Source organism: Haliaeetus albicilla, chromosome 16 (assembly GCF_947461875.1).
Source record: "Haliaeetus albicilla chromosome 16, bHalAlb1.1, whole genome shotgun sequence".
NCBI lineage: Eukaryota > Metazoa > Chordata > Aves > Accipitriformes > Accipitridae > Haliaeetus > Haliaeetus albicilla.
Window position 1 is genome coordinate 24400857 of NC_091498.1, and position 17864 is coordinate 24418720.

A 17864-nucleotide genomic window follows, 5' to 3' on the forward strand; every position below is an offset into this window, starting at 1 on the left:
TGAGAGTCCAGCTCTGAGAAAATCACTGTGCTTAGTAAAATACTGTCCAGACCATATCCTTACAGATGATACCTGTAGGTCACACGTGCTGTAACAAAACCACCAAAAAACCCAAATAACTTGAGGTGATTGGTGGAAACATCCACTGCAGTTTAATGCTAAGGATATGCTGAGGACAAGTAATATGTGATCTTTGCTTCTGTAACTGAAAGGAAAAGCTAGTTTGAGGCATTTGTTTCCTACCAAAGCCTGGAAACAATAAGGCTTTGGAAATATAAGTGTACGGCTTTGTTTCAGCTCTGTGTGTAACCAATGGAGTGAAACTAAGCAATGTGCTAAGGACTGGTCTGGGCTATCTGTTTATATCACTAGATTATATTATTGTTTGCCTTGGAGACTGAGGTGATGACAGGCCTCAGTCTAGAAATGCAATTATTTATGTGTGACCTGTCCATAAGCTGTATCTCATCTGAGAGTTCAGGACATTCCACTAGCTCACAGTGTGGGAAGACACCCACCTTCTACAGTTCTCAGGGACAAGTTTTCCAGGAGAGGAAGACTGGTTCATGTGGATCTGTATGTACCAATAAGGCAAGATTTGTAGTCCACTGCATTTTTTTTTCTTTGGGCAGATTAGTCTTTGGTTGTCTTACTGCGCCGGATCCAGTGTGGCCACCTCCCAGGGCAATTACTCCTGCCTGGCCTGCTCCTGACTATGATGTTCCTCACCTTGGCTGCTGTTTTCATTCTCTTGCTTGAGCTGTTCAAGCCCTGCACCTGAACAACAGATGGCTGTGGTACCTGCCAGAATGAATGGTGAGTTTTTCATGATTACTGCTAAGATGTTTCTGCCTGAGATTGTTGCAGTTTCTTTAAGTAAAGGCAGTGAATTGCTGTCAACAGGAATCCAGAGAAAGATGGGATAGGAGTGCCACATGGTATCAGTGTGGAATTAGGGCACTTAGAAAGAAACTGTAATTTCCTGTATAAATCTGCTTTTTGCTTCTTCAGCTGTTTCAAGGCATGTTAGTTTTGGATAAGCTTGTTATTTCTCTTCAGGTATCCAACATAATCTCTATGAGTTACCCACATGTAGTTGAAATGGTTTTATAACCCTTTGCTGTGATCTTCCTGATCCTCTGGATTATAGCATTTGGAATTGCTCTGTAGTTGGGCGAGTATCTAAAACTTCTGGGTTTGATGCTCAAAAGACAAAAATGTTGATGCTGAGTCCCAGAACTGGCATTCAGCTCCTGTGCTTCTGATGAAGGGCTGTTAGTCTGTAAAATGAAGATCACTGACACTATGGTAAGTTAATTGTTGAGGCCATCCTGTGTGACTTGAAATGTGGCAAAGTTGCAAGACCTTGAGAAAGGATACATTGAGAATGCGAGTTGAAGAATGCCATTGTATAGTGCAGATTTTCATGGGCAGAGGAGTTTTTGTCAAGTTCAGGAAGGATTGAAATGAACCTGAAAAAAATTTTTGAAAAATCACTTTTGATTGCCTATGGATTGTAGTTAGTCAGTTAATTTGAGTATAACTGACTATTTCTAAAGTAGAGCGAAAAGAAATGCAGTCTTACTTATGGAATATTATCAAAGATATGGGAAAACACTTTGGTAGTTTGAGGCTAGACTAAGTGACCCAGGAGTCTGTATATCCTTAAACAATGTGTATGCTTTGTGCATATAGATCATTTTAGAACTGATACTCAACATTGTTATATGGTTTCAACAGAAACCCCAAGGGTCCTTTTAATCTTTACGCTCTGAAAGAACTTGTTCTGTGCTTTAGAATTAAGGGTTGGTTTGTTTGCTTTTTGTTTTGGAGGGAGACAATTACATACTACAGCATTTTTTCTTTTAGTTTTGAGGCTTTCTTAGTATTGTGGCATATTTTCAACCTGTTCAGAGTTCTTGGTCTGTCTAAGCATAAACATAGCAAGTAGAAGGAGCTACGGTAGTAGAATATTCTCCTTCTATTATTTCTGAGTCGGCATTAATTATGATTGGCTTGCTTTGTCGGTGACACAGACATGATCCCTTAAACAGAAAAAATGCACAAAAAGGAGATTAGATAGGATCATGTACATCTTGTTGCCCTCCAAAAATGTGTAAATGCATGGGTTGTCAAGAACAAAACTGTGATCTTGAAAACCCCAGCACATGTGCTGCTTTATTTCAGTTGTATCTAGACTGCATACTCCATTTGATTTTTGAAGTTCTGCAGATACTAGAATTGCATATTTCTGCATGCCTCAAACTGCCCCCCTCCTCACTAGTCTGGGGCATTTAGGGCTGACTGGATCCAAGGTGGAGGATCTGACAGGTATGCTCTGGGAGCTCCTGGTGAGTGGTTGGGTGATCGGGCTCTCCACAACATACAGGGGGTCAATACCACTGTCTTTTGAAACATAACTGAAAGAGAAGGAAAACAACTTCTTATATCAATCTGACTAGCTGGAGCCAGTGCCCTAGAAGTAGGAGACCCAACTTCAGTTTCCTCTGCAGCTTGGCAGTACAGTGAGGTTCTAGACCTGGATTTTGAGTCCAAGTGTTTACAAGGTTAGTGCTTTAGTATGTAACTTTTAGGCACATCTGTTATGGGATCTAATTGTAACTCTGCTCCCAGCGTGCTACTAGTTTATCCCCTTCTTTCATATGTAGGTCTGTAAGAAATCAAAACATGTACATTGGTGTTAGCAGCAGCTTTCTTTTTGCCTGCATACCCAGATTTGATTTATAATCTTGATGTTGTCAGCATCTGACTCTAATTAACTGGATAAATGAAGCTGAGATCTTGACTGAATTAGCAGTTGAAGAATGCATCTTACCAGAAGCAGATGGAGAGAAAAAACAGCGTATTTAGTTTATGGCCATTCCCCTGGTTTATGGCCATTTCCTATTTTTAAGGGAAAAAGTTCTGCCAAATCAATTCTTGTCAAATGCTAATTAAATTATAGTGAAGATTAATCCTGATGTAAATACATTATTTCAATGTTTAGGAGAGTTATAAATAGTTTGAAGACTTAAGAGCCATTGTGAATACATACTTAATCTGGAGCGCATTTGGGAGAGAGAAAATGCCAATTAGACAATTCAGTGACAGTTTATATAGTTTAATTTATCCTTTGTAAATAATGTTTGTTGTTATTAGCCTCTGTTGTAGATAGCACTCATCTAAATCTTTTTGTCAGTAAAAAAATTCCTTATAGTGACATTTATACTGTCCTCTTTAACGTCTTCCTTTTCTTTTCTTACTAGAAAACTTACAGTTTTACAAAAAAGCTAGTGTTGCCATTTCTAGGCTGTGGAAAAAGAAAGTGAAGCAGAAAGATACTCCCTAGGGTCACTGAACAGGCTGAGAATAAAATCCATGTCTGCTAGCTAGCTCCATACAGTGCCTTAAATGCTGTGGAAGGAATATCCTTTCATGACACTTTCTACTGCGTATGTTAAGAAAGTGAGCAAGCAGCTTCAGTGGTTGCATTACCCTATGTATATTTCTGATTCTTAACTTTGAGTAGTACGTAAACAATGCGGGAAAAAAGACTCCCATGTGAAAATACTAAACTGTTAATTAAAAAAAAAAAATTCCAAGCCTTGCTTTCAGAATATTTTATCTGCTGCAAGGACAGGTCAGCCCCTTACTCAGTACTGATGAAAAGACTTCCTTAAAGAGGTAGCGTATCTTGGTGAAGAGCTGTTAACACTGTTACTATGCTGCACAACTTGTTTTTTTCCAGCCAGCCGCTCTGGTCACCAGTCAGTGCTCCTCAGGAATGTGTTTGGAGGCAACCTTCAGGGAAAGCTCCATTCGGGTTCCAGATTGATGAGGTAAAGCAACAGACCTTAGCATTTCCTTAGTCCATCACAATGGCGCCTGCAACACCTCAGTTCACCACTGTGCTGGCAGATGTATAAAACAAAGTTGGAGGTTAATTTATTGGTAGTGGAGAAAAGAGATCTCTGCTCCTTCATCTGCAGTATTCTATGAATTATATGCTTATGCAAGGTGAAATGCTGAATTTTTCTTTGCACCATAATTTATGATGCATTTGCTGCTAACAGATAAGAAAGATTTGCCAATTTTCAGTCATACACATTATATATACAAGCTGGAAATAAATATTTTTGAGCTTTTGTTCGAAGGTTCAAATTTATCTGGAAGTGAAATGTAAGATAATGTTACACACCAACAGTATCTGTAGCCCTTTGGAAAAAAAAAAAAAAGAAGGTTTATCTTTCTTGTCACAATAAAGAAATAGTTTGACATTAAAAGTAGAGTTGTTTCTAATAAACAAACAAACCCCACTTGCAGTAGACTATTGCATCTGCCATAGTATGGAGACAAATAGTATGTGTGTGAAAGTGACAGCTAGTGCAGAGAACATAACAGTATCCTGTTACGCATTTGCATCAATTATACAGGGCAAAACACTGTGTCACTGAGGGAGCGTTCTGTGGTGGCCACTAGTGTTTTTCTAGGTGAAAGGGTAATTATTTTGCTGTTAGTTCTTAATTTATTAATAGTCAGCACCAAATGTTAGGGTAAAGGATTATTCCAAACACAGTGACAGATCAGCTGTGTGGAAGATGTAGTGATTGTGCTGCTGATAAGAAAAGCTATTAGTGTAAAGATAAAGGTCAGTTTGGAATCTGAATCTGTTGAGTGGCATTTAAGAAAAAATGGAAAATGAAATGAAACTCTGTACTTGTATAACCTGGTACAAGTCTACAGAGGTAAAGTGAAACTTTAGGTTGCCGTTCCAGCTAGCCACTTTGGTCATACTAGTATTACAAAAGAAACAGTCAAGAGCCTGACCCAATTTACATTTAAATCAAAAAAAGTCAGACTTTGAGAACTTGGACTGGGTCTTGAAAGTCAGCCCTGGGACTGATCAACTTTATATGTTGTGGGTTTTTTAATAACAGTGTTGACTTTTGAATGTGAAATAGCAGACATTTTGCTTTAAAAAAAGCAACACAAACCTCAGTATTTTTGTGACTGCAATTCCTTGCACCAATAATGATTTCCCTTCCTTGCTATGGATGCTGTATGTTTCTCTAAGTAGTGCTCATGCATTTCCATCAGGTTTTCAAAAGTGTGAATTGATTAGCGGCCATTTGGGGGGGGGGATGGGAAGGCTTAGAAGACGTATTTGTCTTTGATATATTATGTCTGAAAAATCAGATGAACCACTTTCTTCAGATAATATGCCTCAAAAAGTTGCTGGGAAACCAAATGCTTTTAATTTTGTGCTAAACTTAAACATGTCTGTGTAAAGCATGCAAGATTGTATTGAGGCTTATCTAGAAGGACAGCAGGTTCATTGTGTTCTTGCAGGGGTGACACTTAAAAGCCAAGATTACTCCTGAAGTACACTTCCCATTAGCCTGCTCTCATTTGAACCAAGAGTGCTCCAATGATGCAGCTTTTTCTGCTGGAGAAAATCTGTGTTATATGAACTGGCTTTGACTTTACAGATAAAGAAAACCTGAAAAATTTGTTTCACATTTAGCCAAATGTCTGTAGAATAATTTGTAGATTACTTGCATGCCGAATAGCTGTATGCAATATGGCATTCACACCTCATATGTACAGAGTACACAGCTCCTTAAACTCTTTGGTGCATATAGAAACAGCAAGGTTTTGGTTTGGTTGGGTTTTTTTTCCTTAGATGTTTTTGAACTGCAACATCTGTAAAATTCACTGAATGGAATACAGAGGGAATTGCTTGCCTCTTTCACTTCCTGGGCTCAGTTTATGTTTTCATCAGATTAAATCAGGAATAACTTGGATAAGACTTAAGAGACAAAGTGGAATAAACAAAGCTTTCAGAAATCTAGGCTTGAAGGGACAGTTTCATGCTTGGAGTAAAGTTATTCACTAGGTCATTCTCCTGTAGAATATCTCAATTTGCTGTTGTTGCTTGCTTTTTTCTTCTGGGATCTGTGTACATAAGCTAAAATCACAACCTTTGCTGGTAGCTGGCATAAAAGAATTTATTTACTATGTTGCATAAACCTGACAAAAGCAAACTTCTGTTCAGTTTTTCTTGAGATATTTGCCTTTATTGTGTGGGGTGAGTTCAGGAATCTCTCCTTTACATTCTACGTTTTTTTGTTTAGTGACAGATTTATCATTAAGGGGAGAGACTATATGGGAGATAGTGGGAGAGGAAGTGAGAGATATATAGAAATACATTATTTGATTTTAAAACAGTGGAATTACCTCCTTGTCTAATGAAGAATGTAATGAAATGCATTAAGAAATCATCGCCTATCCCTGTCTCTTCAAGGCCCGTGGAAGAGAACTGAAGGGGTTTTGCCCTCTTGTAAACACTCAGAGACGATTGCCAGGGCAGGGGGGGTCGTTCCGCACAGACACCACCAAATAATGGGGCAAGGGGACAGGTCAGAGGAGACCGGATTAGCTGTCTGGGAGGAGGGCAGGACAGAACCAGGAATCCTGTAGTCAACTACTAAGTTTAAACACAGTTCAGTAGGTATAACTGAAGCACACTTAAAGTCATTTCTCTTCTTTCATAGATTTGACGGCTTTGTTTACAATAGCTCTGCAAAACAGGCCTTCTTAGGAAACTTGGGTTGGATTTTAAGCATGATTTTTAGATGTCCTACATTTCTTAATTTTGCAGAGTTTTATTTTAAAACATCCAAATACTATGTAGTAGGGTAGGAAAAAAAAATCTTTTTTTTCCGGTGAAGTTGCATTCTGCAGAAGTTGAATTGACTCAAAAAAGGTGAGTTGTTTGTGAGGCACTGCCTTTCTTGCTATAGACTAATTTTTATTTTTTTTCTTTACAAATTTTCCTTTGTGTAAAATTTTCATGGTTTTAGGTTGTTTGGAGGTTTTTTTATTATATTTTTTTAATTCCAAAATGTCTAGTAACTGCTCAGCATGTCTCAGTGCTTGAGGTTTGGTCATGCTTAGCCATTTGCTAACTCTGCCAATGAAAAAACTGCAGGGGGTTGGCAAAGCTATTGACAATGCCTTTTGCAGTGTTTGAGCACAGTAATAATAAACTGGGCATTGCCCTTCATTCTGTCTGATTGGAAAAATCACCTGTGAATTTACATGAAACAATAAACCAGCTGCTGTGGAGTTGGAGTCCAACCCACAGCCTCACTTACCTGAAATGCTTCTGATGTTCCTAAAACAGCTGGATAAACACAGTGTAGGTGACAGTTTGAGAGGGTAAAGGAAAGACGATATGGTGCATATGATGAGACAATTGCATAACTTCTGTTGCAGTTACTGTAACTGATTATATGGAAAAAAGAGTATTTAACTTCTGTTTTGCTTCACTTAATGCAGTTAAGGAGAAAATAATGGCAGTCTGAAACCATGTGGCCAGCAAGTACAAGTCACCTTGGTAGCTGCTAGGATAAACAATTCGAAACAAAAGTATGGCTGAGGAATGGATAAATGGGAATTCTGCAGTTATGTGTTTTAAGTGCTGGAAAGAATAGTAATTTATTTATTATACAAGGCTTATGCACATTAATACAGTTCAGGAATTCCACAGAAGTGATGCTGCCTTCCAAACAGCCATTACTGTGACTAACAGTATATTTTGTGGTAACAGCTTGGCCTTCACTTATGTTTCACTTCAGTGCAGTTGATCGCATCTCAAGGAGTACTGGTGAAATGTGCCTGACTAGTAAGGCTCCGTGTAGTAGCTGGTTTTTCATTTACTGGCATAAGTCAACTGCATAAACTGTTAATGGTCAGAAATTACTTTTACTAGGCTGAAACCAAATGCCAGAGCAGTCACAAAGACTTGTTTAAAACCTAGCACTCCATGAAGAATTTTTATTTGAATGTAGCAACTGCAGTTTCTTTGAAGGCTATTGTTTGATCGTAGTGCTAATTCGTGATCATAACACTCTATTCCCATGAAACAAAATAAAGAGACGATGTTCCCACAGAACAGGGTATAATGCTTGAAAAAATATTCCTTGCAGGTAAGCAGAAATGATTCAGATTGATTCAAATGAGTGAAAAGAATAACAGAAACCTGTATGAACACTACAGATGCACAGCCATTATTCTGATCACTCAGCCTGATGCTTTTGCTCTTTGCAAATAATTTTGAGTGCATGAATGAGCATAAATAAACCATATTTTTACTGGAATTTCAATTATCAGCTTAGTGAAATGTATCAGAGGTGCTGTATTGCTAATGCTTACAGCCCAAAGGTATGTTTAAATAGTGAGAAATGTAGTTCTTGACTAGGATGCTGTAATAGATGCTTGGATTTTTAAATACCAGTGGGACCCTTCTGTTCAAATGGCTTGACCTGTGTCACTTGGAACAGCCATTTTTGGTTAATAAATTATCATGGAGCTTGTAATTCCTGCTTGAGCTATAGCAGGTCTATTTGGAAAAGTAGTCTGATTCTAAAAGAAATATTTCTGGTCATGGAGAATCCTGGGTATATTGTTCTAATAATTAATCACTGCCGCTGTTAAATTATTCTTCTCTTTTAGTCCGAGTTTTTCTAGTTTTGGCTTTCAGTGACTGCATCTGATGAGGTTTTTTATTTCTGGATTAAAGATCAATTGCTTATCAGAAGTCTCTTCCCTGTGCAGGTATCTGGTGGTGCCTGATGAATTCTCTTCCTCGCTGCCTGTTGAAAAAGTACATTGATTAGAGCCTTTTCACGCTTATGGGCAGAAGTCATCTTTCCCACAGTGGCTAACTCGTTGTAAGCTTCTTCTGGACTTTTTGAAATTTAGAAATAGTTGTTAGGGCAGCACTGTACAAGGTGTAGTTTCAGTGCTGTGCATTGATTTACTCTCATCACTGTATCTCCTTAGGATTCTTGCTATTCATATAAAACAAGGTTTTGCTCTAGGAATTTATTTTCTATTTTTTATGAATCATTACCTCCAAATAATGTAATTATTCCTGCTTTTTTAGGCTGTGGGTGCGGTTGCCATCTTGAAAGTGATCTGCATCTTTTGTTCTTAAGCATTAACTTGTATTTGATTATATTAGAATTCAAGTGAGATTAGCTGACTTGTGTAACTGATGTTGGCCCAATTCACTGACTTCTGTTATACAGAGTTTGCTATCAGTGATTTTATATTTATCCATTTTCTTTCCAGTCATTGATAAAAATAGCAGCACTGGCCCAAAGTCTCTGAGACTACTAAAAACATCCCTCTTAAATGATTCCACATTTACATATTTTTTGTGATATCTCTTCACTGTTTTTCAGTCATTGTGGTGAACCTCATTAACTTTTATATAGTGACAAATGTCACTATAGAAATGTCATGCTTTAAAGAAAATGCCATGCAGTCACATCTGTTACAGACCATGGTTAGTGTCAACCCAGTTACCTTATCAGTTGGTTTTGTAATATATTTTAAAAAGCATGTCAAACTCTACTTTCCACATAACTATGTTACTTATTGCTATCCTTTAGTCCTATTTGCATACACAATCTTGACATGATTTAGCATTGTATTGATGTTAATCTGACTAACCTGTAGTTAATTGGGGCATCTACTACTAACCTTTTTAAGCGATGATAAAGCATTAGGATTTTTCCAGCTCTAAAATTTCTACTAAGAAGAAAAAAACTCTGTTCTGAAAAAGAAGTTAAATCTTTCAAAGAGCTGCTTTTCTGGTCCTGGAAGTTTAAACATCTTTCCTTCTAGTAGTTAGTGTTTCACATGTTGCCTAGTGAGTGGTACTTTAGAAAGCATTTCCCCTTTGCAGTAAGAGAGTAGTATTTCATTCTGCCTCTTCCCAGTATGTTTGTACCAGGTCTAAATTATTTTAATACTTAAATAATAGCAAAACCTCAGATAGTTTGACCCATCCTTATTTGGGAAAGCAGTTCGTATATTTCTTAATATATTTGTAAAGAATTTGCAATTGTTTCTCAACAGCTATTTCAAATGAAGGCTGAGACTCTCTCACTGTATGATAGTGGGAACCCAAGAGTTGAAAAACAAAGCAAAAACAAGGAAATGCAAAACCAAACAGGAGCTGCAGGATTGAGACAACCAAGGCTATGTTTATGTTAGCAAATATGGTGGTGTGGTATAAACATACCTATAAAACGTGGCTATAGATTAGAGCAATTGGTGGTGAGGACCTGATGTCTATGCAATACATGGGTTTAGATATTTTGGGCTTGTCCTGTCCTGCAGACTAGATGTCTGTTACCATTTGGAGTGCAGCTTCTGGTTTCGTTTCATCTCCAAGAAATCCCATTGATATGCTCCAGGACTGCTCCATGTTGCAAACACAAGCACAGTATGTGAGAGTGGTGGCTGAAATTCACTTCAAAAGCCCACATGTGTTCTGAACTAAGTGTTAATATAGACACACTCCAGGTTGATGGTGTTTGGGCTTTACAGGCTAGGCTGCCTGTCTTGGATTCTCTGCTGTATAAAATAGGATTGAGTTACCATGCTGATAACTTTCTATAGCGTTCTCTGAATGCAGGCAGTGACCCACATTGCATTGGAAGAAGTTTCCTGGCATGTGTCAAATGTCCTCACAGATATGTTGGCATGGTGCATCCATACAGAAGGAAAGGAGTCGCTTCAAAAGGGAGGTACTTGTTCATGCTTCTGTTGTACTGTGAAAGGCATTGTGTTATCAAACATACAAGTGAGTTTAGATCCCTCTGAATTCTGTGTGGAAAAATTACTTATTCTGTGTAGTAAAGTCAAGTTGAAATGTTCTGAGAACAAAGTTTGACTTAGAATATCTCTCTGTTAATTCTTTTACTGGATGAGAATAGTTGTGGCATGTTTTGCAGTCCCACACCAAAACAAATTTTCTTATGGAAGTTGAGGTACATTATGAATACTTCATGAGTTGATTATTTATTTATGATAGTTATGGTTTCATTAAAAATGGCACTACCTGCTGGGCAGCAAGGCTATGCTTTTACCAGTTTTTATCAGGTTGTTAAAATTACACAGATGATGAATATTTCAATAGTGAGAAAGAGCAAACCATTTAACAAACTACATTTGTTCGAGAATCTTATGCTACCTAAAATGGCAATGCCTGTTAATTTGTGTAAATAACCCAAACTGCATGTTAAGAAAGGGAACTTAAGGTTGCCCATAGCAATTTCAGGAAGTCAGAAGGGTGACTTTTTTGAAGTAGCAAATCAGTGTCTCAAGATCATTTTAGTCCACACTGGATATAGAAAAATTAATGTTTTCAAAGGAGCAGCTCTAAACAGTGGGAAAATTAAATATGTTAATGATTTAAAAATTATTCTTCCCCCCACCCCAATCAATAATGTGATTAGTGTGCACTGGTAAAAATGATGGGTTATCGATGGGTAGCCAGCTTTGCTATTCACTGTATATAATTAGAGTTGTGAGTATTGGTTATAATTATAACATGAATTTTCGTTCATGAATTTGCTTAGTGTAGTTTTAAGGATTTCCACATGGTGGAGCTTTATGATTGAATTTTTAATATATAAAATTCTAAATATTTGTGATTCAGACTTAGTAACTTCTCCACTGTAATGAAACAAAATAAATTTGAGAAAATGAAATGAAGAGTAAATTTCAGGTGTTTAGTATTCCCTTTCACTTGATTCTTGGATCAAACAATGATGTTTTTTACAAGGTATGATTATATTACTTGAAAATTCCTTGATGTGATTAATTTTAATCTTTTGAAAACAGGGTGACATAAAAGCTATAATAGGTACTGATAAGTATATTATATTCACAAGTTTAATACTTCTACTCTGTGAATATGTGTATAGTTATACATATATATTTAAAAAAACCAACTCTTGAATTTGTAAAGTGTTTTTAGCTAAAGTATTGTAAAATAAAATTTTATTTTTACTGTATAGGGTTTTATTAAATTCTGAAGGATCCTAACGAATTTTAGAAATTACTTTCTCAGAATAGAATGCCTGAAAAGATGGAAGACTTTTCACTGGAACGCAGGGTGAGACAATGTGTGAGATTTCTGTACTTAGAGAGACTCAAAACTAGACTGGACAAGGCCATGAGTAACCTCATTTAATGTCAAAACTAGCACTACTTTGAGCAGAGGACTGGACCAGGTAACTTCTTGAGATCCTTTTCAACCTAAATTACTCTGTGACTCTGTAAGGCAAATTTTTAGCTGTGAATTGTGGTAACAGGCAGATAGTTACTAACTTGACGGCTTCAGTTTTTGGTTTGATTGATTTGTAAAGTGGAAGATTTTGGAACAAGTAATATTTTGATAGGATTGTGGAAGAATGGAGAATTTAGGGTACAAATAACAAGAGGGCTGTCTCTTGAGAGCAATTAATACACAGTATGTGATAGAGTTACTTTACCCATCATCAAAATATATCTGCATAAAACATAGCAACATTTCAACAGTCATAGCAGGTAATGAACAAGGTCCTCCACACTTTTTTGCAGCTTATGTGAGTATTGTCGTGGGACATCTCAGTTCCCCATTATGTATATTATACATAATTTAAAGAGAATATGCTGCTCAGATCTTTCCAGCCCAGGCTTTCCATCATTTTTTTCCCATTTTCTCAGGGATCCTTCCATTCCTTCAATTCCTGATTCTGTCTAGTCTCTCATTCCCCAGACATCTGAACTGTTACCTTGACTTCTCTGAAATTAACTTTATTTTTCTCAGATAATGTTTTGTTTTATTTTTAATGCTTGCTATATAGATTAAAATTTTACTTTTTTTGATAATGTGAATTATGAATAGCTGGTAAAAGGAAAAAGGAAACTTGGATGCTCTGTAATACCTAGTTATAGATCTGACTAGATGTTCTCTTTGTCTGTTTTCCTTTGCGTTGTTCATCTCTAAGGTGGGCTAAATTTAGGTCTATACATCCAAGAATTTAAATTAAAAAAACCCAACAACCAACCAACCAAACCCATCCCCACAAACAAACACACCCCACCTCAAAAAAACTAAACCCCCAAAACCAAAACAAAACACCCAACCCCCCCCCAAATCAACAACAAACTAGTCTGGGTTATTCTTGTCTTAACCTTTAAAAATTAAGAATTGACATTTCTGAGTATTCTTGACTTTAGAATCTGAAGTAACGTATTGGGAAAGAGGGAAGAGGGATAATCATAATAAAGAATGAATTCCTGCTTTAAAGTAATAGTAACTTTCAACTATAAGATACAAAATATCAGCCACAAACATGAGAAATCTATACAGCAAGTAGTGGATCTCCCCCAAATTATGAGTGAATAGAAAAATGTCTTGGCAGGTTGAGAGAAAACCTCAATGTATGTCTGACAGCCATTGTCTGAATGTCATGCAGTGATCAAGCAAACCAAAATAAGGGAAACCAGGTCATCTTGATTGGGGCTGTGCTTAGTGACACACAGATGTAGTTTGAGTGTCTTTAAAAGAAATCAGTTTGGATCCCTGAGGCAGAGCAGTCATGTTGGTACGCCAGTCTCGCCACGCTGATTAGCCCTGTTGAGGACCACATCCCTGCACAGTGCTGCCTATACCTTTCTATGCCTTCAGGTGCCCATGTGGGCAAAGCAGACTAAACTCCTACACTGCCTTTTCCCCTGGATCAACTAGACTTGCTTTTTTCTTTTTCTTTTTCTTTTTTTTTTTAAAAATAAGGATGGATTTTAAAAATGTATAAAATGTTCCTAATGAATCTTTAATGTTTTTACTGTTACCCTGTTTTCCAACTTTACCAGACTAGGAAACAGGAGAAGAAAAAAGCATAAGTGGAATAGCTGACAACAGGGTTCCTGAGGGAAAGTATCTAGAGGAATAAATAGCTTTTGAGGCCAAACTTCTGCTTAAAAAAATACATCTAGAGGAATGCTGTGTGTGCGTTTATGTGGTGTTATGTATTTCTATATGTAGGCATGTCATTTAAGATACAGTTAAATAATTTTAAAATGTTGTAATTAAAAACCATGGCTAGGGTTATCTGTGGGAGATAGATTAGACCAGACTGAAAGGTGTTTCTTTCTCTCCTCTCCTCATGCGCCTGGAGATGCACAAGTGTGATTCTTTCCCAGGCATTGTTAACATGGTTGAAGTGTGTATGGTTTTGTTGACTGCATGAATAGGGATTATTTTGTCCTAAATTTCTAATATTTGAGAATTAATTTCAGGTAGTAAGTCCTGTTCAAGGGAAAAATCTACTATCAATCAATGTATCATACCAACTAGTTTTTCAATAACTCTTTTAAAAACTTCTTCTGTTGTTAACCTGTAGAAGGAAAAGAAAAAGTGAACTGAGAATAACTGAAGAAAGGTGGTGTTTGCAGAGAGATGTTTCCTCTTAGCTGTCGTGTTTTTTCATGCTGGTATTGAACTACTATTTTTTTCCTTGTGAAAACAGAGTAGAATCTCCACATTCTGGCTTCTCACCTTCTGTGCTGCCCTAAGGGGTGATGCAGCTCACTTCTCCAGTCAGGGCAGGTGAAAAACAGAGTTCAAGCAAAGCCTGGGAACCTATGTGATCCTTGCAGACCTGAAGCCATGATCAGAGAAGTAACCTCACACAGGTTATGTTTTAAATATCTACTTAATACACTACGAGCAGTCTCTCCTTTTAGTGAAGGTGTCCAGGGAACTACTGAGTCCTGCTGGTTTCCCTGGCTCCAAATTTGAACCCTGAAAGTGTTCCAAGTAGTATTACTATGGACTTGCCTCGTTGTAGTTGGTGTGCGTAATAGCTTCAAAAACTACTGACAGAATAGCTATTCCAACAGCATCTAGATTCTATTGGATGCAATACAGAGCATTTAAGGGGGATCTTGGCAGAAAGAACTCAAGAGATGAGATGTGCACTGCAAGAAGGAAGGTATTGTCCATACTTATTTCATGCAGGCTTATGTGTCTTGTGCAGAATGTGTTTAATTTAGTATCAGTACTCTCATTAACCAAAATGGGGCTGTAATTGCTGAAGAACTCATGCAGGGAGAGGTGCAGCAGATAGTTTTAGGTGGTTAAACAAGAAGTCTGTGGCAGAAGTAAAGCTGAAGCTGGAACCAAGTTGCACCACAGTAATCAGATGACGCATCCTCCTTCCCAGGACAGCTTTGTGAACATGTGTGTGTGTGATGAATGGATGTAAGACTCAAAAAAAAAAAAAAAAAAAAAGAAGAAGAAAAAGGCAAGATGATATTATAGGTAGGTACATTTGCTTTGCTGCATCCAGCCCAGTTTAGAGTAATGTAGGTGATGTGTACATTGATAAGTTTGGACATACAGTATGGCTTAAGTTTTACAGTTTGTATGCTCTGCCAGATCTTCTTGTGTGTGGTGTTCTTGACTATGCAAAGCATTATCTGAGCATAGCTAGCAAAAGTTGAAGCCTACCTGCACAGCCAAGGGAAGATGTAGCAGTCGCCTCTGTTAAAAGCAAAATAAGTCATAAACCCCTCATGTTATGTCATACATTTTGTACCAATCCATAGTTTTGGTTCTTGAGGCTACAGTGTAATTTTCTAAGAAGGACATGGAATGAAGGATTTTTTGTGTCATGTTGTATATACATTAAATCAATGTATACGTTCAAGTATACATTAAAGCATGATCTAGCTTTTGGACCTCTGTTTAACAAATTGTATTAGGGTTTAGCCCAGTCCCCAAAACTTACTGACAGATTGCTGGGTAAGGTGATGCTGCTGGTTTTGCAAGTGTCAGCGTAGGCTGTTCAGGCTCACAATGAGTTCCTAGGTGAAGTGCCTCATGCAAGGTAGTCACTTTGATGTTCTCCGTGATCTGGTCTTGCTGCTGAGATGCGCGTGAGTTGGGCAGTGATGAGGAAGGGAATGCTGTGTATGACTGGGGCAGTATTGCCAGGCTTGAATATTTGAAAATTGTAAGTAAGGGTTTTTTTAAACAAAATCATTAGACTGGTCTGAAATAATAAAAATAACCCCACCTCTTTCTATTGGTGGTTTGGTTTTGACTTCTTCCTGCTGCATGGGTTTTTCCTGCGTATCTTAGATTAAAAGATGAGCCTTAATAATCTATACACCCTAAGCTTATGAAAATGAAGACGTCAGCCCTGTCTTTGCCTCCTGCTCCATGACTTACTCTACTGCTTTTCCCAGTCCCAGCACCTCCCCAGTTCCACTTTGTTTGCAATTCCAGCTTCTTGATGAACTTTCTTCTTCAGCTCCCCCACTTTGTAGTCTTCCTAACCTTGCCAGCCTGCACCATGCCGTGGTTCTTCCATGAATGAATCATTGTTGATGTGATGTATTTGGGGTGTTGGACTATGGCTGTCAGCCATGGGAAGGATACTTATGTCTTGTCAGTGCTGCTGCAGTTTCTTGCTCAATAGACAAAGGGGTTTTGCTGGTGCAGGCTGCTATCTGCACCTATTATAATAGCTTCTAGCCATATATGTGGGAAATCGCTGCACCAGGTCTTTGTTGCCTACAGTTGCCACCACAAAAATCTACACCAAGCCATAATACTCCAAGAAATGCCATGCAATTGGTACCTCTGCCCATGAATGGGGGTATTTCTAAGGAGACATCAGTTTAGATATTCAAATGTGGCTATATGAGACAGAACACTCTTGAGCAATACCACTAAAAAGGAGTTTGCTGGTAGTGGTGTAGCAGCTTTCTTAGTTTAGGATGGATTTGTTTTTACTGCATCATTCTTTGTCTTCAGCTTGTGTATGGAATACTGGGCACCAGCAGCATTACACCCACAAGCGCTAAGTAATTTCTGTCACCCAGCCTGCAGTGCATTTGTAATGAAATGCACTGGTATTTTGTATAAAGGCAGAAGATAGGCACTGCATTCCAGCATGGTAGGCCTTTTGGGCAGGGTGCTGTACAAAAAGTAACAACGGCAATCTGGCGATCTCATAAACTAGGTTTTAGCCTGCATTTAATAGAGCAGAAGGTGGGGATACAGTGCCATAACAGGAAGGACAAGGTTTAGTTTGGAAAGGCAAATCTCAGTGCATCACTTGAGTTCATACTGCAAAATGCTGAATGTAGTGGGATCACACCTGGGGTAGATTATTAGGAATTATTTACAAGGATTAAACAGAGGGTCTGCAAGTAGAGGTAAGAACATCTGTATCTGTGAGGACTTGAGAAATGCCAGGCTCTGGTTTTGGTTACCTGATGTGTTGCGCTAACCTCAATTATCAAGTCTATAGGTGTGCTGTTTGCTTAACACAGAGGCTGTGTTGGTTGTTCAGTTTTTATTTTGTTCATTGTAAATGAAGAATTGCCATAGCAACTACATGGTACGCAATGCAGGATTTTGGTATTCAAAAGGTTGACTATTTAACTGTGATGCAAAAACTTAGGAGTCTCTTTGCCCTTCAGATAATGCAGAAAAATTCCTGTAAATAAAATAATTGCCTTGTTTTCATATTGTTTTCCTGCACAATGGCATCTTGATTTTTCTTTAGTTTCTTAATTTATATCTTCTATAACTTTTGCTTTGCTTTGGTTTACCATTTGTATTACTCTTAATCAGCTGGTTAGGGAACCAGTCAGGTTCCTGGTGTTCTGTTGGTATCAACTGCAGCTAGTGAGCACCTAAAGATTTACTGGAAAATATGCAAATGAAGGTTGGATCTGTTATTAAGAGGTGCAGAAATTAATAGAAACCACATCATAAATCAGCTTTTTTCATAAAATGCCCTGATAATTTAGACAACATTTGCTTTCTTGTATCTCAGCAGTTCCATTTCTTATCAAAAGCAGAAAATGCAGAAGTGAGCAAAAGCAATTTCAGCTAAATAAGCTTTTCAAACTCAAAAGTGTGTTTGAAGGCTTCATAACTTAATAATATAGGTTACTGGTTCACATATAATCTAAGATTAACAAATTTAAAGACTTCT